The following is a 24,420-nucleotide window of genomic DNA, read 5'->3' as shown; positions in this document are numbered from 1 at the left end:
TTGCCCTTTGAAGACCAAACCTGAATTACTTGATATTTACATTGATAGTTCCTTAGCAACCATCTCAGATATAGGGAGAACGGTACAAAATTGTTGTAACAGAACCTGGAAATTAAACAAACCTCAGCTATATAAAAATATTTTTACATAAACATACTTCAAAAGATCTTTAAAAGTTACTGTGAAATTAAATGTACAATCAGCAAATATCACTTTAAAATAGCCAATGATGTTTCAATGACTATAATTTTTTCTAAATGTTAACAATTCAACTCATCTTAGCAATATTTACTGTAATTATTTATTAAATATATTGCAATGGGCTCTCAACCCTACACATGGCAATAGGTAGTTAAACAAAAAAACTTTGGAATAGGCCCATGGTCAGACAGTATGTTAAAGGTTCAGGAAATCTGTCAAAGCCAGAAGACTCGGGAATTTACTGAAGGCCTGGGATGAGAAGCTACTGAGCCCAGAAATTGAAGACCCTGGGATGTCCAGAGGCTACAACATTTAGGGACAGAGAAAGGGAACAAGTTTGTTGAATGATTCTATTGCAGCTAATGTTGATTTCCAACCTACCTTGTATCTTAGAGGGGATGGAAAACTGTCAGACTGTACACAGGCTAAAGGAAGAATCACAACTCTAGCCTGCAAAGTGCTGGAATTGAAGTAAAACTTCAAAGGGTATACCAGGTCAGGCATGGTGATGTTTTCCTATAATCCCAGCAACTCAGGAGGCAGGAGGCTGCAAGGTTCAAGTTCATCCTGGGCAACTTAGGGAGACCCTGACTTGAAATAAAAAAATAAAAAATGACCTGGAGATAGAGCTCAGAGATATAGTGCCCATGGCTTCAATCCCTAGTACCCCCCCCTGCCCCCCCCACAAAAGGAGAGAAAAGAAAAACAGAAAGAAAGAAAAGAGAAGGTATATGAGATTTCTAGGAGTCCTTATGCTAGCAGTCTAAGACACTGTAATAAAAACACATTGGTTTAGCCTTAAAAAGGAATGAAATACTGACACAATTTAATGAATGCTGAAAATAAGCAAAGGGAAATAATTCTGACACAAAAAAGGCAAGTATTATGTGATTCTACTTGTATGAGGTGAATAGAACAAGAGATAGAGACAGCAAGTAGAGTGTGGTAACTGAGTCTTAGAGGGAGGGGGCAATGGGATTACTTTTGAATGGGTGCCGAGTTTTAGTTTGCTATGGTGAAGAAGTCTGGAAATGAGCCACAGTGATGGTTGCAAAGCATTGTGAATGCACTAAATGCCAATGAATTGAACACTTAAAATTAATTAAAGTGGCAATTTTTATGTTGCACATATTTTGCCACAATATAAAAAAAGCATATAAGCATTCACTCATTCAACCTTACTAAACACTTTTGATTTGGGTGACATAAAAATTAGGACACTCAGTGAAATTTGAATTTCAGATAAACAATGACTATTTTTTAGGGTAATTATGTCCCATGCAGTATTTGGGGGTATTCATATAAAAAATTATAGTTTATATAAAATGGAATGCATTTATGCCAGAAAAAATTATGCATTGTTTCTTTGAAGTTCAAATTTCCCTGGGAATCTTGTAGTATTAGTTGTCAAATATGACATCCTTACCTATTATGCATTAGGCGCTGTGTTAAGGACAGAGACATAATGAGATGCAGATGTATCCTGGTCCTTGAACTTTTTTTCTTGGATTATGGTCATGTTGTGTTAGTCTGCCTTATATTGCTGTGACCAAAATACTCAACAAGGCAAGTTACAGGAGGAAAAGTTCATTCTGGGTTTATGATTTCAGAGGTTCAGTCTAAGGTTGACTGATTCCATTGCTTTGGGCCTGAGATAAAGCAGAACATCATGGTGGAATGATGAAGTGGAATAAAGCTGCTCACCCCATGGCAGCCAGGAAACAGAGAGAGGGAGAAAAATGGGAAGGGGCTGCAGGGAAGATGAACCCCAGTAACTTACCTCCTCCAGCCATGCCCCACCTGCCTACAGTTACCACCCTCTTAATCCATTCAGACAAGGATGGATTGATTCACAGCTTTCATAATCTAATCATCTCATATGTGAATATTCATGCATTATCACGAGATTTTGGGGGAACACCTCAAATTCAAACCATGACAGTTGTATTAGTAATATAGATTTTCTCTCTCTACATAAGCTCTTAAACATGAGAGTGATATAGCTTCAAAAGCAGTCTCTGAGTTATAATTTTTAAATGACTAAGAAAAAGAATGGCTAATGCTAATATTCAGAAACAGAAAAAGGAAAACATTCCTATTTGGGACTGTAGTTATGATGCTTTGCCCTCTGCTAGTGTTTTAAAATTTATGTTTTTAATATTTTTAAATTTCATTTTTCAATTAATAAACATCATACTTTACAGTTGGTATTGTAACATATCACTAATCTCTCCACTAATTATAATTTATTCCTGCAGTCTCTCATGATTGAATTAATATTCTTGGTGCATAACTCAGATATTGTTACTTCCCTCTCCAAAAGTCTTCAGTGACTTCCCTGTACTTCAGAATTATACCTGAAATCTTTGGCTTGGATGTTAAGTCCTCTATAGTTCACCTTTTTCCTTACCTTATTTTGTTTTCCTAGCCTTATCTCACTCCTTTAGTGAACCCTGTCTTTCATATAGTGAGGTACTTTGTCCTTCAACACATTTCCATCTTTTGACCCCTTTGTCAAAAATGTGTCCGTTCTCCTAGCCCTTTTTCTCTTCAGAATCTTTTTCATCTTTTAACATAGTGGCTTTGAAATGGTTTTTGTTTGGTTTTGTTTTACTAAGAAACTCTGTGAGAAATATATTTTGCATTGTAGCCTGATACATGCATACACGTAAGTTAAAAAATAAAACAAAATTTAAATGAAAACACACTTTCTCATTTTTTTTAACTTGTGTGATATTCATACGTTCTTTTTCATTGTATTGTATTATATTATCTACAATTCTATTTCATTAAAAGAACAGAGCCAGATTCATCCCATCAAATTGTTTCTTGGCCCAATTATGGGCCTTTCAGCCCTTTAGAAGGGATTTTCACTACCAATGTGTTGTGTTATAATCTTATGCTATAGTTATTTGTATGTATTTTAGGTCCCTTATAAGGAACCTAAGCAATCTCTGTGAGTAATGCTAGCACTTTATTTTGAGTCCTATTTAGTATCTAGAATACACAAGAGTCTCACTAGAAGTTAATCAAATGAAAGAAATCTGATATTAGTCAATATATTTTTCATCCAAACTATCCTGAAAAATTTCTTTCTCTCTTCTTTGGTTGTGTCTGATTTAGGGATATGATTATGCAAATATTCATGGAGGTGTTTTCTATTACCTGTCAACAACTTATGATGCTCTCATATAAGATACTGACAATTCTTAGAAAAACCCCTATGTTCTGTTACATTTATATATTGGTTACTTATATGAGTTAGTAATCTTTTTAGTCTTTCTGAATCTGATCTGATGCAGGCAGGGGCTAGGAAATCTTAGTTTTATAGAATATAGAAGGACCCCTGACATAGTAGCAGCCTTTATCTCTCAAATTAGAACAATATAATTAAAGGTATAGTAATAAAAAAGAGAAAATAAAATGAAAAGCTAACCCCTTGAAGAGATAGTAACATTTTTTTTTTCAGAAAAGAGGCACTCAGTATCATGAAACCATTCAAAGGGGGAAATCCTTTAAATATTGTTTTTAAAAAACTTCAAAGAGGATACCCAAGTCATACAACTGTTTTTTAACATGAAAATCTTCAAAGAATACATTTCCCATGCAATGCTTAAAATTCTCAAAGGGGGCTCCTTCTGGAGTAAAACTCTTTGAAGGTGAAATCTCTTCAATCATACAAGTTTTTTCAAAGAGAAAATCTTTTCCGAATTTTCTTTAAGCCAGGGACATTTTTAAGGAGGAATTATTTCAGAAATAAAAAGCTGCCTTTTTAGTAATGTGTGCATTTATTATTCTCCAAGTAAAATCCTTTAAAATAATGAAAAAAAAAAAAAAAAACAAAACCCACCAAACTTCCAATAATGTACACTACACTTAAGTTTGGAAAAAGAAAGAAAATTTGTTAGTACTGCCCATAACATATTTCATTCTAAAGTTGTAAAAAATATTAATGTCTTCATTTAAGATTGTTAGATATGTATACTTAATTAAAATAATAAAAACAAATTTTTTTCTAGGATCCTCCTCTTGGTTCAAAAAGAATGAATGACTTATATATGGTTCAACTTAATTTCTAAATTTTATACTTAACCCCTGATGAGATCTCACTGGCAGTTTTTCTTTAACAGCTTGTGTTAACACTAATTTTGACAGGTTACTCTGACATCTGAAGAGAAAAACTGCCAGACATACTGGCAGATTCATTGTCCTCAGAGCCCCAAATTCTGTTACCGGTACTAGGAGATATGCCTTTGTGGTTGGGTTATTCAGTCTTTTATTTAAATGATCATTTAACAAATATTTATTACCATTACTATGTGCCAAGTACCATACCATGTGCCATTCCCTGTGACATCATTATAAAAAACTTGGGTATATGCCCACCAAATAGTATACTTTTCTTTTCTCTAGCAGCTGCAGGGATCAGTAACTAAAGGAATGAAATGGATGTTTTCATCCAACTTTTTAATTTAGAACTTGATCCCCTCACTCCAGGCTAGGTTCACAACCTACTGTGGTATATCTAGAATACATATTCAGTTGTTCTGGTAAACAAAAGAACTATCTACCAGAATTTCTCAAATTAATGCAACCAAACCCTGGCATAAGTTTTGATATGCATTACATGTGATATAAAATGCTCACATTGTTTTATAAAATAATAGTGTCACTTGAAATATTAAGCAAATGGATAATACACATCACTTCTGGGTATACTTCTTCACCTTACTTTAATCATAGCACAGAAGACATACCCAAATTGATGGGTATTTTAGAAAGTACACAAGTACTGCAAATCTTCCAAAGTGTTTATCAGTCAAGATCATGAAAAACAAGAAAAGACTGAGAAACTCACAAGTTGGAAGGGACTAAGAAGACATTATGATTAAATGCAACATGGTATCCTGGATTGGATTCTGGAAACAACAACAACAACAAAAAAAGGGGGGATATTAGTGGGAAACCTAGTGAAATACAACACAATCTATAACTTAGTTTATAGTATTGCTCTAAAGTTAATTTCACAGTTTTGATAAATGTATCATGGTTATACAAGATGTCAGTACTGGGGGAAGCTGGTGAAGAGTACATGGTAACTCTCTGTACTGTCTTTACAACTCTTCTGTGAATCTAAAATTATTCCCTAATAGTAGAAAAACATATTGCAGAACAGTGCCACAGGTACAGTTCAAGCAGCAAATCAAAGTGGCACTTTAATCTTGAGGTCTGGGAAGTGTTGCCCTATGTGTTGCACTGTCTTGAGAATTCCATCAGCTCTACGTTAGCATTCTTGTCCTGGAATCTCATAGCTGACTAGAAGAGTTTGGAGGACACTTGATTAACAAAAGTCACATAGGTGTGACCCAAAGATAGCTAGCTACCAATGTACTCTGACAGAGTACCAGTACCCCAGCAGAGCAGGTTCCTGCTCAGAAGGTGTGAGCTGCCTGAGAAAATGAAAAGTCTGAAATAATCAGTAAAAGATTAGAGACAAAGACAAAGGTTAGATTTAAAAAGCAGAGCACCTGATGAGTCTTCCAGTCCTGAAAGGAACTGGAACTGAACAACTGAAAAAGGCCCTGATTCTTTATTTAAGGGGGAGTCCATCAAAGGCAGGGATAAGGCTTCAGCGGGAGGAGTAGCTTTTGCAGGTAGCTTTTGGAGGGGAGTGTTAACTGGTCTACACCATAACTCCCCTTCAAATGCTGTAGTTGTTATTCTAACTTCTTCTACATGGTCAACGAAGGTGTTGAAATGGGTAGACACAATGTGAGAGAGTCCTGATTATATATTCTTCAAAGATACTCCTGTTGGAATGTAGGAATTCCATTTCCTAGTGAAGGAAAACCATGATGTGACTGGAGCCGGGGACCTTGTGACCTCAGAGGGTCTTTGCTATGACTTCCTTCAGTACCAACTGTCCTCTCCATTTACTCACATCTTTCAAAATTCTCGGCAACATTTTATTCTTTTTCGAGTTTGTCTTACAGATATTGCAGTAGTGTCCCTTGATAGCTCATACTAAGAGATTTTTATTCTTTGATGTTCTTGCTCTTTTGTGTGTATACAATTGTAATAACTTCAAATAATGTTTCCTCTGTTTTGTCAACCAATTCATAGTATTTATTTATTGTAGTTTTTATGTTGCATTTTAATGTTTTTATAAGTCATACAACTTATTGCTCTTCTCTTGCAGGCATCCTTTCAAAATTATTTTCATGTTTACAAAAAGAAAATAATAATAAGATCACTTGTGAAACCTGCTTGATATAAAATTATATACATAAAAAAAGAGTGCTATTTTGGGTGAACAAAATGCATCTAAATGGTTGCTGCCAGGTAAGTGAAGGTTAAGTTGGAGTACACTGTAGTATTTGAAATTAACTGACAGATGAGCATGTATTTAGATTTATGAAATATATTACTTTCTTTGGCAAAAAAGACCATACATTGACTAGTTTAATTTTCGTTCACTATTACTAAAACAGGCTAGTGCTATAAGATCTTTTAATATAAACTTTGCCTTAAATCTCACAAATCAACCATGGCACACCATTAAGACATCTTTAACCATTCTTTAAGTCTGCTCAAAAATTATTCTTAGGTTCCAAGATATAATAGCAATATCTCCTGGATTTGGTTGACTTACCTTCATGTTTAATAACCTGAATTCACTTTTAGAAGTTTTTCAAAAGCAGGAACAACAACAGGCTGAATAAGAAGTAGGCCATCTTTCTCTTGATATTTCCCTCTTTCTCTCTTTCAGCTCCTTTCACTATTTTCAACCTAGGGGCCTAGACTCTCATGCAAACCAAGTTGAATAGCTATTTTGAACTCACCTTGCTGTGCTGGTCTTCCAGTCCTAATAAAGTTTCCAAACTGTTAAGTTGAATCTCACATATATAATATATACATAAAAATATGTATGTTTATATGTATATATGATATTGTTATGGAATAGATATGAGGTATCTCCCAAAAGCTCATGTGTGAAGAAATTTCAGTGGTGAAATGACTGGGTTATGAGAGCTTTAACTAATCAATGCATTAATCCCCTAATAGGGATTAATTGGGTGGTGGCTGAAGGCAGGAAGGATGTGCCTGGAGTCATTGGGGACATGCCCTTGGGATTTATATTTTGTCCATATGAGGGAAGCCATTTCTCTGTTTTCTGATGCAACGTCCTTCCAACATGATGTTCTGCCTCACCTCTGGCTTAGAACAATGGTGTTGGCCATCTGTGGACAGAGATCTCTGAAACCATGAGTGCTAGATAAACTTTTCCTCCTCTAAAGTTGTTCTTGTCAGATCTTTTGGTCACAGAGATGTAAAAGCTGACTAAAACAAAAATAAATAAAATACATATATGTATATAAGATATATATGTACAAATTTATATAAATCATTAATAGTAATATCTATAACTATACTGAATAGAAGAATTCTATAAAGACCTACATGATCCTTCAATTCTGGAGAAGATTTAAAAAAGAAACAAGTAAAATTTCAACTCAATTGAATTATTCAACTATGTTCTTTAGATTAGTTTGAAAAACACATTAAATGGAATTGGAAGTACAAGAAATCTATTGGGAAAAATGTCTGTGAAAGGGAAAAGGAAAGTAGCCAAAGAAAGTGGAAAGAATACTCCATGTGAGATGTAGATCTGATACCTGTGAGGGAGAAGGGGAGGGAAGGGTGAATAGGACCCATCAGAGTAATGCCCAATTTTCATCAGATCAACAAAGATTTTGAGGAAAAGCCACTCATTTAGGGAGTATACTCAGCTCATCCCTCCCATAGTATCTTATTTAGGGAGTAGGACTCAGGTCATTTTCCATATAGCTAGTCACTGGAACATAGCCTGGGCATGATCAGGAAGGGTAGATTCAGACTGGCCTTGGAAGCCAGGGCCATCAGTGATTTTTGCTCTTTACAGTAGAAGATCTGAGCAGCACATTTACATGATCACATCAGCAAAACTATTCCACAAAAAATTTATGTATTTATTTATATATCTATGAGAATGCATAAAGTTATAGAAAATAGAAAATTCTAACTTCATAGTGTTTCCATGTAAATGTCTCTCACTAAAGCAACTTTAAATGTATTCCTGACTTATACATTAATGTTAAATCAATAATTTAAACCTGAGTGATAGTAGAGGAAAAGGATTGTTCAAGAAATACCTCCAGGACAATTCATCTTGAAAATTTTTATTTAAATTTTTGGGCATTTCTGTGCTTTCTCTTTTACTGGGTAACCTTTCCTATTTTTGAGTTGAAATTTTGTAAAATAAAGAAAAATTTATCTTTTATATAAATCGACTTTATAGAATCTATTCATTGATTCATTAAAGAAAGATTTATTGGCTACCTACTATCTACCATTGATTCTGCTTTACCTATTTATGTGTTAATTTCACCAGTTGTTCCTGGTTGTAGAAGACATGGACCAACCTGAATTAGCTGAGTTCAAACTTTGTTTTTTAATTCCACGTTTTTTATTGGTGCATTAAAGTTGTACATGATGAGATTTGTTTGTACCTATTAGTGCATGCACACAATACACAATATAACAACACAATTTGGTCACTATCACTCCTCAGCACTTCCCCTCTCCATCTCCATCTCCCACCTCTTGAACCCTTTCCTCTACTGATCTCCCTTTGATTTTCTTGAGATCCTTCATCATCTTTTTTTCCCTTTTTCCTCTCTAGCTTCCAAATATGAGAGAAAACATACAACCTTTAACCTTCTGAGTTTGACTTATTTTGTTCAGCATACAGGTCTCTAGTTACATCCATTTTTATACTAATGACAATGTTCTTTTTCTTTATGGCTGACTAAAACTCCATTCTGTATATATACCACATTTTCTTTGTCCATTTATCTCTTGATGGACACCTAGGCTGATTCTGTGGTTTGGTTATAGTGAATTGTGCTGCTATAAACCTGGGTTTGCATGTATCACTACAGAATGATTAATTCTTTAGAATAAATACATAGGAGTGGTATAGCTGGGTTATATAGTATTTCCATGCCTAGCCTTTTGAGGAGCCCTCCATACTGATTTCCATAGTGGTGGTTCTAATTTACAATCCCATCAACAGTGTAAAAGTGTTCCTTCTTCTCCATATCCTTTCCAACACTTATTATTATTTGTATTCTTGATGATTGCCATTTTAAATGATGTGAGATAAAATCTCAGTGTAGTTTTGATTTGCATTTCCCTAATTGCTAATGATGCTGAATTTTTTAAAATGTATTTGTTGACCATTTGTATTTCTTCTTTTCAGAAATGTCTGTCTACTTCATTTGCCCATTTATTAATTATGTTATTTGAGTTTTGGTGTTTTTAAAGTTCTTTTAAAACTAGATATTAATATTCTAGATATTAATCCTCTGTTAAAAGAGTAGCTAGCAAAGATTTTCTCCCATTCGGTAGATTCTCTTTTCACAATCCTAATTGTTTCTTTTCTGTGCAGAAGCTTTTTAATTTGATGCCTTCCCATTTTTTAACTCTTGGCATTATTTCTGGAGGATTAGGGATTTCATTGGGTAAGTCATTGCCTGTGCCTATATGTTGGACTGTTAATTCCACATTTTCTTCTAGGAGTTGCATAGTTTCTGGTCTAATTCCTAGATCTTTGACTCATTTTTTTTTAGTTGATTTTTGTGCAAAGTGAGATACAAGGGCTAGTTTTATTCTTCTACATATGGATAACCAGTTTTCCCAGCATCTCTGTTAAAAAGGCTGTCTTTACTTCAGTGTATTTTTGTCGCAACTTTGTCAAGGATCAAATGACAGTAAATGTGTGGTTTTTGTCTCTGTGTCTTGTATTCTGTAGCTTTAGTCCACGTGTCTGTTTTTATGCCAGTACCATGCAGTTTTTATTATCATAGCTCTGTAGTATAATTTGAAATCAGGTATTGTGATGCCTCCAACTTTTTTTTTTTGTTCTTTAGAATTGCTTTGGCTATTGTGGGTCTTTCATTCTTCCAAATGAATTTTAGGATCATTTTTTTTTCTAATTCTGTGAAGAATTTCTGATATTTTTATAGGGGTTGCATTGAATCTATGTTGCTTTTGGTAGTAAGACCAGCTTAACAATATTAATTCTGCCCATCCATGAACATGGGGAATCTTTTCATCTTCTGAGGCCTTCTTCAAGTGTTCAAGAGGTCCTCCTTTGTTAGATTTATTCCTAGGGGTGTGTGTGTGTGTGTTTGTGTGAATTTTATACATATATGTGTGTGTGTTTATATATATATATATATATATATATATATATATATATTCAGACTTAGATATAGCTATAGATAGATACAGTGAGGTTATTGTGAATGAAATCGTTCTCGGAAGATTCATTGTTGTCCTATAAGGAAGCTACTGATTTTTGTATGTTGATTTTGTAACCAGCTACTTTGCTGAGTTTATTAACTGTAGCAGTTTTTTGGTGAAGTTTTTTAATCTTCTAGGATCATATCTTCTGCAAACAGTGATAATTTGACATCTTTTCTATTTTTATCCATTTTATTTCCTTTGCTTGCCTAATTGTTCTGCATAGAATTTCTAGCACTATTTTAAATGGGAGCTGTGACAGTGGATATTCTTATTTTGTTCTAGATTTTAAAGAAAATTCTTTGTTTTTTCCCATTTGATATGAGGTTGAATTTGAGTTTTTCATATATAGTTTTTATGATTTGGAGTAGGTTTCTTCTATCCTTTGTTTCTTCAGTGTTTTTATCATGAAAAACATGATAAAAACATGATAAAAACACTGGGGTGCTGAATTTTGCCAAAGGTCTTCTTTGCATATATCAAAATTACTAAGTGATTTTTGTCCTTAATTCTATTTATATGATGAATTACTTTTATTGGGTTTTGTATGTCAAACCATCTTTGAATCTCTGGGATAAAACTAACTTGGTCATGATGTACAATCTTAACATGTAGTTGAACATGATTTGCTAATATTTTATTAAGAATTTTTGCATCTAAGTTTATCAGAGGTATTGGCCTGTAGTTTTCTTTCCTTTATGGGTCCTTATCTGGTTTGGGTATAAGTGTTATTGTCTTCATAGAATGAATTTAGAAATGTTCCAACCCTTTCTATTTCATGGAACAACTTGAAGAGTATTGGCATTAATTCATCTTTAAAGGTTTGGTAAAATTCAGTTGAGAATCAATCTGACCCTGGGCTTTTCTTTATTGGAAGGCTTTTGTAAAATTTCTGCTTCCATTTCATTGCTAGTTATTGGTATATTTAGGTTTTTAAAATTATTATTTACATTTTGTTTTATTTTACAACTGCATCTCAGCTATGTTACAGTCATGCATACCTTATTTACTTCATGGGAGTCTTTTATAATGGAACGATGAACAACCCACAAAGTGTTAATTCCTTGTTAGTATGAAATCTTCTGGTTTTGACACATCATATGTGTCTAGAAATACATCCTTTTTTTCTAGATTTTCAAATGTATTGGTGTATAAACTTTCAAAATACTCCCTAATGATCCTCTGAATTTCTGTGATGTCTATTGTGATATTTTTCCTTTTTTATTTCTAATTTTATTAATTTGAATGTTCTCTCTCTCTACTATTTCTCTCTCTCTCTCTCATTAGTTTAGTCAAGGGCTTAACATTCTTGTTATCTTTTCAAAGAACTTATTCCTTATTTTATTGATCCTTTGGGGTTTTTCTCTTTTTTTTATTCTCATGTTCATTGATTTCAGTTCTGATCTTCATTATTTCCTTCCTTCTACTGGCTTTGGAATTGGCTTGTTCTTCTTTTTCAAGGGTCCTGAGATGCATCATTTGGTTGTTTATTTGGGATATTTTTGACTTCCTTATGTAAGCACTCATAGCTATGAACTTTCTTCTTAGAACTACTTTCATAGTGTCCCAGAGGATCTTGTATGTCGTATAACTACCCTCAACTAAGTCTAAGAATAGTTTAATTTCTCCACTAATTTCTTCTATTATCAATTCATCATTCAAAAGTATATTGTTCAAAGTATGAAAAGCTAACCTTTTAGAAATGACAATAGTGTTTTCCCTTAGTGGGAAGGATGTGTGAGTAGACAAATGCTCAAGGAGCATCTGGGCTGCCAGTAATGTAATTGTGTGGTCTGGGTACTGGCTATAGGGGTGACTTAACATTGGAAATATTATTTAGCTGCATATTTAGAATTTGTACTTTCTCTGTATGTGTATTTCAGTAAAAATTTCCCTTAAGATGCAAACAACAACAACAAAAAAGTGTATTGTTCAATCCCCATGTGTTTGTATAGTTTCTGTAGGTTTTTTGTCATGTTGATTTCTAATTTAATTCCATTAAAATCTGATCAGATGCAAAAATTATGTCAGTCTTTTTGTATTTGGTAAGAGTTGCTTTGTGGCCTAGAATATGGTCTATTTTGGAGAATATCCCATGAGCTGCAGAGAAGAAAGTATATTCAGCTGTTGTTGAATGGAATATTTTATAGGTGTCTGTTAAATCCATTTGACTAACAATATGTTTCAGGTTCAATGAGTTCTTTACTGAGTTTATGTCTGGATGACCTGTCTAAAGGTGAGAGGTGTGTAGAAATTGCCCAGTATTGTTGCACTGGAGTCTATATAAGGCTTCAATTTGAGTAGTGTCTCTTTTATGTAATCAGTTGCACCCATCATTGGGCATATTTATGATTGTTTTATCTTCTTGTTGGATTGTTCCCTCTACCACATAAAGTGACCTTCTTTGTCTCTTGCGATAAATTTTATTTTGAAGATTGTTTTGTCAGATATGAGAGTAGCTACTCCTGCTTATTTTGGGGCACCATTTGCATGTTATATCAATTCCATCCTTTCACTTTTGGTCTGTGGCTGTCTTTGCCTGTAAGTTGTATCTTTTGGGTCTTATTTTTAAATACATTCTGCCAGCCTATGACTTTAATTGAAGGATTGAGACCACTTACATTCAAAGTTATTATAGAGAAATGTTTATTTATTCCTGTCATTTTGATTTATTGATAATATTTAATTTGGTCCTGTTTCTTATTGAACAAATGAGATTTGTTCATTTGTGTGCTCTGGGGTTTGTTTTTAATTTCTTCTGTGTGGAGTATTTCAGTAAGTACTGTAATGCCAGTTTAGTAGTCATGATTTATTTTAATTTTTGCTTATAATGGAAGGTTTTTTCTTTCCTTTTTGAAATGGAAGGAGAGCTTTGCTGCATATAGCAGTCTTGGCTGATAGTTGTTTTGTTTCAGGACTTATAACACATCATTCCAAATCCTTGTGACTTTTATAGTTCGTCCTTAGAAATAAGAAGCGATTTAATTGGTTTGACTCAAAATAGAACCTGATGCTTTTCTCATAAGGCTTTTAAAATTCTATCCTTTTTCTGTATATTCACCATCTTAATTATAATGTGTTGTGGAGAGGTTCTTTTATGATCTTGTGTATTTGGGGTTTTGAATGTCTCCTATGTCTGGATATCAATCCCATTATGAAAATTTGGAAAATTTTCCATTATTATTTTCCTGAAGAGCTTATCCATTCCATTAGCCAACATTTCAGAATCCTATTCAATTCCAGTGATTCTCACATTTGGTACCTTAATGTTGTCTCAGAGTTTTTGTGTATTCTGATCAAAGTTACTTCTTATCTTTTCTTTAATGTTGTCTAAATGTTCAATGCTGGCCAGTTTATATTCCAACTCTGAGATTCTGTCTTCAGCAGCTCTACTTTAATACAGATACTTTCACCTGAATGTTTTATTTGATTTATTGTGTCTCTCATTTCCAATATTTCTGTTTGGTTATTTTTCAATATTTGTATCTTCTTATTGAATTTCTTAGTCACATCTTGTACTGTCTTTCTCAATTTATTCAGTTTTTTTCAGTGTTCTCTTATAAGTAATTTATCATCTTATAATGATTCTTCTGAATTTTTAAATTTGGTACTTCATTCACTTCAATATCTTTGGGATCAGTTACTACTAAATTACAAACTTTAGGAAGTGTCATGTTAGCTTGTTTTTTCAATTTCTTGTATTCCTGTGTTGAATTTTATAAATCTGTTGGGAGGAATTTCTCTTCCACTATTATGTGTAGGCCTTTTTAGGATACAGTCTTCACTTGACAAAGTGCCCCACAGTGATCCAGATTGAGACCTCTGGATAGGTGTGGTATCCACAGCTTTTCTGTTAATTCTCTATTTTTGCTATAATAGTGGATGTCTGTAAGTGGGACCTGGGGATCCACTCCTAGCCACTGGGGCCAGGTCATTAGTTTGTGTTTTGTGTCTTCTATTCTTTATAGTAAAATATAACTGAAGATTGAGTGTCATAGATCTGTCATAAATTTTGTGTTAGGTGCACTGTATTTTGGTTGAGTTTAGTTCAATAGCAGAGTTTCTACCCTTAGAGTCCCTGTAGATTCCCAGCACCTTACAGACTAGGGGAAACAAACAATAGCAACAACCAATGCAAATATACAGTATTAAATAAATACCCAGTTCATACTGTGAAATCTACAATGATAATTGCCACACCATCCAGAAATGCTGGCAATTACCAAGAGCAAAAACAATAAGTAACCATAAACTAGATCTGGAATTAAAGCAAGTAACAGGTGTCACCTTGGTTATCCACAGCAATAATAATTGCAGCAGCATTAATGGAGAAGGCAGAAGTTATATAAAAAAAATAGTTCTAAATGATGGTAAAATGCAATTCATAAAGAGAAAAGAAACTGTGATAAAAAGGTAAAAAAAGTTTGTAATTTCAAAAAGTGAACAGAGAATGAAGAGGGATGTAGCAGGTGATGATTATAATGAAGGAGGAGGAAAACAGAGATAACAAGTAAAAGGAGAGAGAGAACAAATTTAGCTGTTTGCAAGAGAAGAAAAGGGAGAAAGAGAAACAAACAAATGAAAACAAAACAAAACCAGAATATACAAACCCTATGCCTTCACCCTCAAAAGACAAGGAAAAGAAAGATAAATATACTTTTAAAATGCTAAAAATGAGAAAAAAAAGAAATAGATATTTCTTTCTTTTCAGAAGGGAAAAGAAAAAGAAAAATGATTCTCAATGAAAAATGAAGGAATAGTTTTTCACTGAGGTAGTCAAAGAATGGATAGTAACTGTCTCTGCCTGACTATCCTTCTTTCCATTTCTTCTTGAGTTATGTAATGAGAGTGAGATTAAAACCTGGGAGTTACTTACCCTTTCTTCTTTTGTGTTGCTCTCTGAGTTGCATATTGGAGTGCTGAAGATGGCTCAAACAGATCCCAGCTTCCCTTCTCACCAGTATGAGGTAGGATGGGATGGGAAGTACTGTCAGTGGGAGTTTTATCTGCACAGACCAGATCATGCACTCCAGGGTGGGGTTGCTGCACAAGTTCTAAGCAGGGAGCTCTGGCCCAAGTGGCTTAGGTCTAATGATACTCAGGGGCTTTGGTGGGTGGTATCTGTTCTGGAGAGATAAGATCACCACACCCCTAGGGTCTGGCATTTGTAGATCTCTTTCAGGATTCTGGATCTCAGAAGCCTCTCAAGAATTCTACTTGTAGGGCAGTGGAGCCAATCCTGACCCCCCATTCCCTTGAGCATAGCCTTCCCATGTTTATTCCCTGAGCATACTCATATTTGCCTGTTCAGATTCCTGACCAGCTTCAGCTGGTCATATGAACTTCCAGTCTCAAAGGTGATGTAGGCTGAGCTCCCCTTTACTTTTTCAACTTGAATTCCCTTGGGTAAAATCTCTGGACCTATTTTACTCCCATTCTCCTAGGTACACCCTAAGCCATATGGTAGGTGCTAGCTGGGACAACATGGCAGGGTTAACTATTTTAACTTCAGATAGAGCAGATTTCAAAATAAGGAAAGTTGTCTCAGATATAGAAGGTACTTACAAAATGTTAAAAAAAAAAGTCAATTTTTCAAACAGCCATAATCCCTTAATGTGTATGCACCTAACAAACAAGTGTCAAACCCTGTGAGGCAAAAAACTCATAGAACATCAAGGAGCAGTAGGGAAGCCACTATCACAGTTAGAGATACTATCATAAATGAACAAATACAGCAGGCAGAAAAATCATTAAAGACAAAGCTGAACTGAACAATACCATTTTAAACTAGGTATAACTGATATACAGCAATAGCAGAATATACATTTTTCTCAAGCTCACATTGAACATTCACCAAGATAGACCATATTCTGTGCCATAAAAGACACTTTAACATATTTAAAAATATAGAAATCATACAAGGTTGGTATTCATACAAAGCAATTAAACTGGAAATGAATAATAGAAGCATTACTGGAAAATCTCAAAGTAGTTTGAGGTTAAATGCACTTCTAACTATTATGAATGAAAGAAGAAATCTCAAGAGAAACTAAAAAATATTTTGAACTAAGTGAAAATAAAAATGCTACTTATTAATCTGGAGGTACAGTTCAGTGGAAGAATGCTTATGTAGAATGCATGAGACCCTGGGTTCCATACTTAGGAGCGTAAACAAAACAAAATAAACAAACAAAAAAAATGCAACGTATGAAGATTTCTGTAATGCAGTGAATGTAGTGCTTAAACTGAAAAATATCAAATTAAATGCATACAAGAGGAAATAAGATTTAAAATTGATAATCCAAATTTCCACCTTAAGAAACTAGAAAAAAAAAAGAGCAAATTTAATCCAAGGGGACTAAAGGAAAGAAATATGAAACTAAACTAAATGAATAGAGAGAGGTTCCATGTTCATGGATAGGAAGACCCAATATGGAAAACCCCAATTTATGATAGCTCAACTTACAATTTTTCAACTTGACCATTGTGCAAATTGATGAACATTAAGTAGAACTCATACTTTAAATTTTAATTTTTGTTCTTTTCCCAGGCTAGTGAAACGCTGTATGATACTTTCTCATGCTAGCTGGTTGCAGTGAACTGTAGCTCCCAGTCAACCCTGTGATTACAAGGGCAAACAATCAATAGCATACAGTGTACTGTGTTGCTAAGCTATGATAAAGGTAGGTTAGTTATGTTAAATGCATTTTTTACTTACAGTATTTTCAACTTACAATGTGTTTCTTGGTACCTATTCCTTTGAAAGTTGAAGAGCATCTGTGGTCAAGATGTCAGTTTCTTATAATTTGATCTATACATTCAATTCAATCTCAATCAAAGTCCAGTTATTATTTTGTGTACTGACAAATTGATTCTAAAGGTTTTTTTGTTTGTTTGTTTTCTGTAGTGACAAGAGGTACAGAATAGATAAGAAAATATTGAAGGAGAGGAAAAAAGTTGGAAAACTGATGCTGTCATCAAGACATACCAGAAAGCTAATTGTAATCAAGGCAACATGGTATTTGTTGAACAAACTAACAACTACAACAACAAAAACAGACGGGAACAATGAAATAGAAACAGGCATTCATAAATATTGTCCACAGATCTTTGACAAAGGATCAAAGACAATATAATGGAACCAAGATAGTCTTTCAATAAATGGTATTGGAACAACCGCATATCCTCAGGCAAAAAATAAATCTAGACATAGACTTTATAACCTTGAGAAAATTAATCTGAAAATGGATCATAGATCTAAATGCAAAATAATAATACTCCCAGATGACATTGTATATTATACTTTAATGACCTTGGGTATATCAATGACTTTTTAAGTATGACCAAAACCAAATAGCTATGAAATAATCAATAAGCAGGAATTCATTAAAATTAAGATATGCTTTATGCCAAAGAAGTGTCATAGACTGTGAGAAAAGTTAACATAAAAAGTATCTCATAGAAGACTTACATCCAGAATACACCAAGAGCTCTTAAAACTCAATGATCACAAAATGAACAACTTGAATATCAAATAAATGTATGAAAAGACACTGCACATTATAGATCAACAGGGAAATGCAATTTATAAAAAAAGATACCACTAAATTTGTCTTAGAATTGTCCAAATTTGGAAAGTTGACAATACCAAATATTGGGGAGGATATGGAGCAACAGAAATCTTTATTCTTTACCAGTGGGGAAAGCAAAATGATAGTTTGTAGTTTCTAAAAACTAAACATGCTCTTAGCATATTATTCGGCAAGTATGCTCCTTGATATTTATCCAAAGGAGTTGAAAACTTATGTCCACACAAAAATCTACACATAGATACTTAGAGTGGCTCCATTTATAATTGACAAAACTTGCAAATCATGATTTTCTTCAGTAAGTGAGTGGAAAAATAAACTGTGATACATCCAGACAATTGAGTATTACTCAGCACTAAATGGAAACGAGTTACCAAGTGATGAAATGATATGGAGGAAACAAATGCATATTACAAAATGAAAGAAACCAATCTGAAAAGGCTAAATACTGTGTGATGCCAACTATCTGGTACTCTGGAAAAGGCAAAACTACGGTGGTAGTACAAAAATCAGTGGTTGCCAGGGTTTGTGGGTGGGAGGAGAAATGAATAGGTGGAACACAGAGGAATTTTAGGGCTGTGAAAATACTCTGTGTTATATATATGCAGAAATATATATCTATTACATCTATATCTCTCTATATATACATATATATGTACATTTTTTTCATATATTTGTCCTAACCCAGTGTGTACAACAGCAAGGGGGAACCCTAAAGCAAACTATGGACTTTAGGTGAGTATGATGTATCATTTTAGATTCATCTGTTGTAAAAAAAGGCACCATTCTGGTGGGGATGTTGATAATAGGGGAAGCTATGCATGAATTGGGGGAGAATGTATTTGGGAAATTTGTCTACCTCAGTTTTGTTGTGAACTTAAAACTGTTCTAAAACACAAATCTTAAAAAAAAATTCTAATATTTCCCCTCTTAATAGAGGTAAAAGAAAATAAGATTAGTTACCACATGATAATTTTGGGGGTTTAAAAGTTATATTTCCCATATTAAAAGAAATTAGTTTTGAAAACTAGTGGTACTTTGAAACTTTCACTATATTACACTTTGTTAAATGTGGTAATTTATTTTTAATATTCTAGATGATATTGCTACTCAATAGAACAAAGTGAGCATTCCACATCAATGCTATACATATTCTGACATGCACAAATGGTGAATATTCCATTTCAAGACTAAATATAATGTACCTATGAATATGCATGCTGAGATGGTGAATACACAATAATCTTCATTTATTTTTTTGAAAAGTTAAAAAGTCCTTATTTTTTATTCCCGGTACCACTACCACAATTTACAGGGCAATATACCTGATGTAATGAAAAGAAAAATAAAAAGCTACAAGAGATAAAAGACCTCAGGAATGTATATCATCTAATTTACACATTTCATTAATCAATAGCTGTGCTTTTAGCTAACTGTGGCTATGACAGTCCTGAACAAGAAGGGTTTCCTGTTTAAGCTGAAGTAACTTTTCTGACTATGGATCACGTTCCTTCTGTGGTAGATTTTTACAGTTCCTCTAATGCATTTGGGAAGACTGTCTCAAAGTAACTGCAGCTTTCCTGACAACTCCTCATTCTCTCTCCTGCTAAGAACTATAGCCCTTTTTTGCTGGTAGCCCTTTTATGCTACCATATCCACCACTTCACCACCAGATCCATACCACCACCACAGGGATTGTCAGAGCTTCTTCCACAGAGACTATCCCATTTCATGGATCCATAATTTGATTGCTGTTGTTCACGGTAATTTCCAAAATCATTATAATTCGTACCACCACCATACTTACCACCACCAAATTTCCTCCTTCATTGAAACCATCATATCCTCCTCCTCTGCCACCATATCCACCATCTTGCTTTCCATATCCTGGTCTACCACCACCACCATAATTTCCTCTACTACTATAACCAGGACCACAGCCATAGTTGCCACCATCACCTCCAAATCCTTTATATCCACCATTACCTCCTTGGTAACTACTCTGCTGCCACCACCTCCACCACCACAGCCTCCTCTTCCATCTAAGTTTCCTCCACAACTCATAAAGTTGCCAGATCCATCTCCACAACCTCTTTGTGATCCCGCAGACTACATCTCTTGTTTAGAAAGAGCTCTTTTCACTTCACAATTATGCCCATTAATAGTGTGGTGTTTCTGAACAACAATTTTGTCAACTGTACCATGATCCTCAAAAGTTACAAAAGCAAATCCTCTCCCACTCTGCTTGTCTTCCATAAATTCTATGGTTTCAATCTTGCTGTACTTTTTCAAAGTAATCTCTCAAATTATATTCTTCTGTATCTTCTTTAATACCACCAACACAATTTGTCTTCACTGTTAGATGGGCACCAGGTAATACAGAATTCTCTCTCGGAGCAGCTCTCTTTGGTTCCACTACATGCCCATCAATCTTGTGTGGCCCAGCACACATTGTTGCATCCACCTCTTCCACATGAGTAAGTCACAAAACCAAAGAGTCTGGGATGTTTTGTTTGTTTTGTTTGGTGGTCTCTCATGACTACACAATCTGTGAGTGTGCCCCATTTCTAAAAATGTTCTCTTAAAACGATCATTTGTAGTTTCAAAGCTCAGACCAATGAACGACTTCCTCAACTGTTCAGGTTTCTTTGGATCATGTGTCCCCTCCCCGCACCCCGGGGGGTGGCAGCTGTGGCAGCCAGAGTAAGGCTGGGGGTGATTGGGCAGCAGTTTTACTTCCTTTTTTGAGACCAGACTCGAGTTCAATATAATCTTCATTTTTGAAGATAATTTATCATGCAGTTTTTTTGTTTGTTTGTTTGTTTTTTTTTTAGTGTCAGCTTATAGTGAGTAATATATTATGGGTAGGTCATATTTGCTTTATTAGCTTAACATTACTGCCAGCTCATCTTGTAAGCCTTATAGTGGCCTTTTTTTACATTTGATAGATTAATACAGGTAAAGACTGTGGTTGAGATAATAATTTCCTAAAATCATTTTCTGAATGAAATCAGCCATAGTTAATAGAAGTAATTATCTATGTGTATGTGGTAGCTTTGATTATATTATAGCAAGTATTTCTTTTTCTTCCCTACCTCTGTGGTAAAAGGATGTTCTTGGTCTCATTAATGTTGAGATCAAACTCAGATTATAAGAGGCAGTATGTATTTTCACTCATCCCTGCAGAAACTTCCAAACTTCACCATCAGAAACATTTTTTCAGATGGCTGCTGTCCCAACTGGCTTGGGCTCCTAAATTGCTCTAGAAAACTGAGCCACTCACTATATCAGACCCACAACTTAAAGATATTGTCTTAGCTGACCTTCAGACCTATCCACAAAATAATGGTGATGATGATGAGGCTTGTAAATATTGAATACCACTAAAATATTTTTATTATGCTTCAAAAACTAGTAAGCATTTATTTAAATACATTTTTCATTTTTATTTACCTTTGTTTAGCAGAAATTCATTGTCCTTTAGTTTAACTAAGGAATGGTCATCAATTGCATTAAAAATTAATTCTCACAGCTCACACACTTCATTCTTTTAAGACTCAATGCTTTTAATTTGTAATATCAATTTATTATTTTTCAGCCAGATGATAGGAAGACTAACTTCTCTGATCAGTATTGTAGTCATGGTTTTACTGTGGTATCAAGAATTTCATAATTCTCATTACTATTTAGTTAGTTATTATAAAAATTGGCTGCTCTGGAGGTTTCTATTATGTCTCTAAATAACATGGTACACCATTACTTTTTTGTTTTAGACAACTGGACCACATCGGTCTTGAGCAAATTTCAAACGACTACAGTTAGACTACCATGCTATCCTTCCTCTCATTTTCTCCCCACAACATTTATTTTATTAATTACTTTAATTAATTATTATTATGATTTTAAATATTAGTATTCTTTTTATTCATTTATTACCTTTTTTTTATTCATTAACTGTAGAATCTTCTAGTAACCTTCATACAATATGGAAAACGAGCTTCCTTACTCGTCCCTTACCATCTTCATGCTGTCTTCCAATTTCTGTCATTTTTGTCATTTTTTTCCCATGACCAGGAGTTATTTAATTTGGATCATTATTTGTACTTAGGTATTTTGTGATATTGGACAATAGGGTGACTCTAACTACTCTTTGTGGAGTAGTTGAAGAATTAAATGAAATAATATATTTAAAGCACTTACAGCAGTATCTGGAACCTGGCAAATACTATGCACATGTTAACTCTAGGTTACTGTTGGCAGATATATTTCCAGTTTTCTTCCTTGCATTTAATAGCTGACTTCTTGCTTTGTGTAAATAATCATGGATCGCAGATAAACAAAATTTTAATTTAATTTAGGGAAGTGAGGGTGGAGAAGCAGCAGGGCCAAGATGTGCATGTTGAAAGGAACAGGCAGGTTTCAGTTATGGCATTTTCCTGGAGTAGAGTTGCTGTCACTGTCCCTATTTGCCTGAGTCTCTACTTTCCTTCTCTTTCATATATAGATACATTAAGAATTCTAGAGATTTCCAAGAGAAGGGCTCCTTTTGCACAGTAACTCCCTGAGTTTAGTTATGGGACCAAAATGATACAAACCATTTTGGATAGGGTACTAAAAAAGTAGGGATCCACTACCAAGTATTCTATAGACAATTGTTTTGTAAACAACCTTGCTTCCCCTTATAGTTTCTTCTATTCCACATACTTGATAATTCCAGGTTTTGAAATTTTCATATGCATATCCAGGAGGGATTAACTTTTACCTGGTTTAAACTGTTTCCTGTGCACACTATATGCTGTGGCATCCTTGGTAATATATTCACCATACACGGGTTTATTACAAGTAGGTACTGTTTAAGAAGCTAAGGATACAAGAATGAAAAAGACAAAGTCTCCCCCTATAATGCACTAACTTGCCACAAAACTAAAATCAATGAAGCCCATCAATCGTGGTTTGGAACCTTTAAAACTATGAGCAAAAGTAAACCTTTTCTCTTTATAAGTTGCTTATCCCAGGTATTTTTTATAGTAACATAAAGTTAACTAACATACTGTCCTTAATGCCAGTGCTCTAAGATTATTATGATTTCCACTTTGACCATCGTGGATGAAATAAATGTTCATTCTGGACTTCTTTCAGCTTCTTGAATGAGGGGAACTGAAAACACCAGAACAAGGAGAAGTAAATTGTGTTCAGGTAAAGGAGTTATGAACAGGCATAGATTAGGGCAGTGGTTTTTTTTTTTTTCCCCCTGCACCAGCTGCTGCTATGTTGGGCTTCATTGTGGCTGCTGTTTTACTATGAAGAAACACTCTGAAACTGATCCCTGTGTGGAACTATCGCTGGGAGTGTGTTTTTGACAGGCACAGGACTAAGAAGCTGCAGAACCACCAGCCACCCACCTTGCAATCTGACTTCAGTCTCCAGTTCCACGTCTAATTTCTCTAATCAGATATCTTGGCACTAAGAAACAGGACCAATGTCAGGGACATGCCGCAGCAACAGAAGTAGTAATACCCAGAGCAGAGACAAATTTCATAGATTATCTATTATTAGTAAAGTACTTTGAGAATAACAGATGACAGGCAGTATGAGTTCAAATAATTCTATTAGAAGTAAGATTTTAAATGTATATATGCATGAGGGATTTTCAAGGAAAAGGCAGTAGATTCTAAGATCACAAATTCTGTACTTTGGGGAAATTTGACACTGTCATCGCTTGCTGGTACATATTGGAAATATTTAAGTGGTTGGACAATTATTTTAGCAGCTGACAAGTTATGGGACTTAATACATAATAGGTGGATGATGGCTTATTATTGCTTTCATTTAGTGGAACAAACAAAAGAAAATTTAGGGTTGTCATTGTGACATTCAGAGTTTTCCCTACTCTTTAAAATGGTTGGCTTCTTTTTTTTTTATAAACAGACACTACTTTATCAAGGTTTGCTTTAAACTTAAATTTGGCTTTTTATGCAGATCACATAAGCCCACTCGAGAACAGTCAAGCATCTCTAATGGTGTGGGCATGTCATTACAAACAACCGTCACCCAAGCCAACCGTGGCCGTCATTTTCTTCACTCTCACTGAATTTGTGATATATGTCTTTAGGTTCCCAATAGAAAATTACTAAGACTATCATTTTAACAACAGCTAAAAAAAAACTAGCAGCATTGAGTAGTTTAAAGGAAAAGATGTCTTTTTGAAAAGTAAAGCTACTATAATTATTTTAGATTACAATATTAGCACAGAGAACATAGAGCCAAAATAGCCATGTTGAAA

General features: G+C 34.3%; 1 pseudogene across 1 annotated transcript; it reads right to left on the bottom strand.

Moving 5' to 3' along the window:
* Positions 1 to 19,743: 19,743 nt before the first annotated feature.
* On the bottom strand, positions 19,744 to 20,915 carry LOC306664868 (heterogeneous nuclear ribonucleoprotein A3-like; annotated as a pseudogene). Its single transcript has one exon. The product of its transcript is annotated as a heterogeneous nuclear ribonucleoprotein A3-like (transcript).
* Between the last annotated feature and the right edge of the window lie 3,505 nt (positions 20,916 to 24,420).

Source organism: Sciurus vulgaris (genome assembly GCF_902686455.1).
Source record: "Sciurus vulgaris genome assembly, chromosome: 1".
In the NCBI taxonomy this organism is placed as follows: Eukaryota; Metazoa; Chordata; class Mammalia; order Rodentia; family Sciuridae; genus Sciurus; species Sciurus vulgaris.
This window is presented reverse-complemented; position numbering and strand designations above follow the sequence as displayed.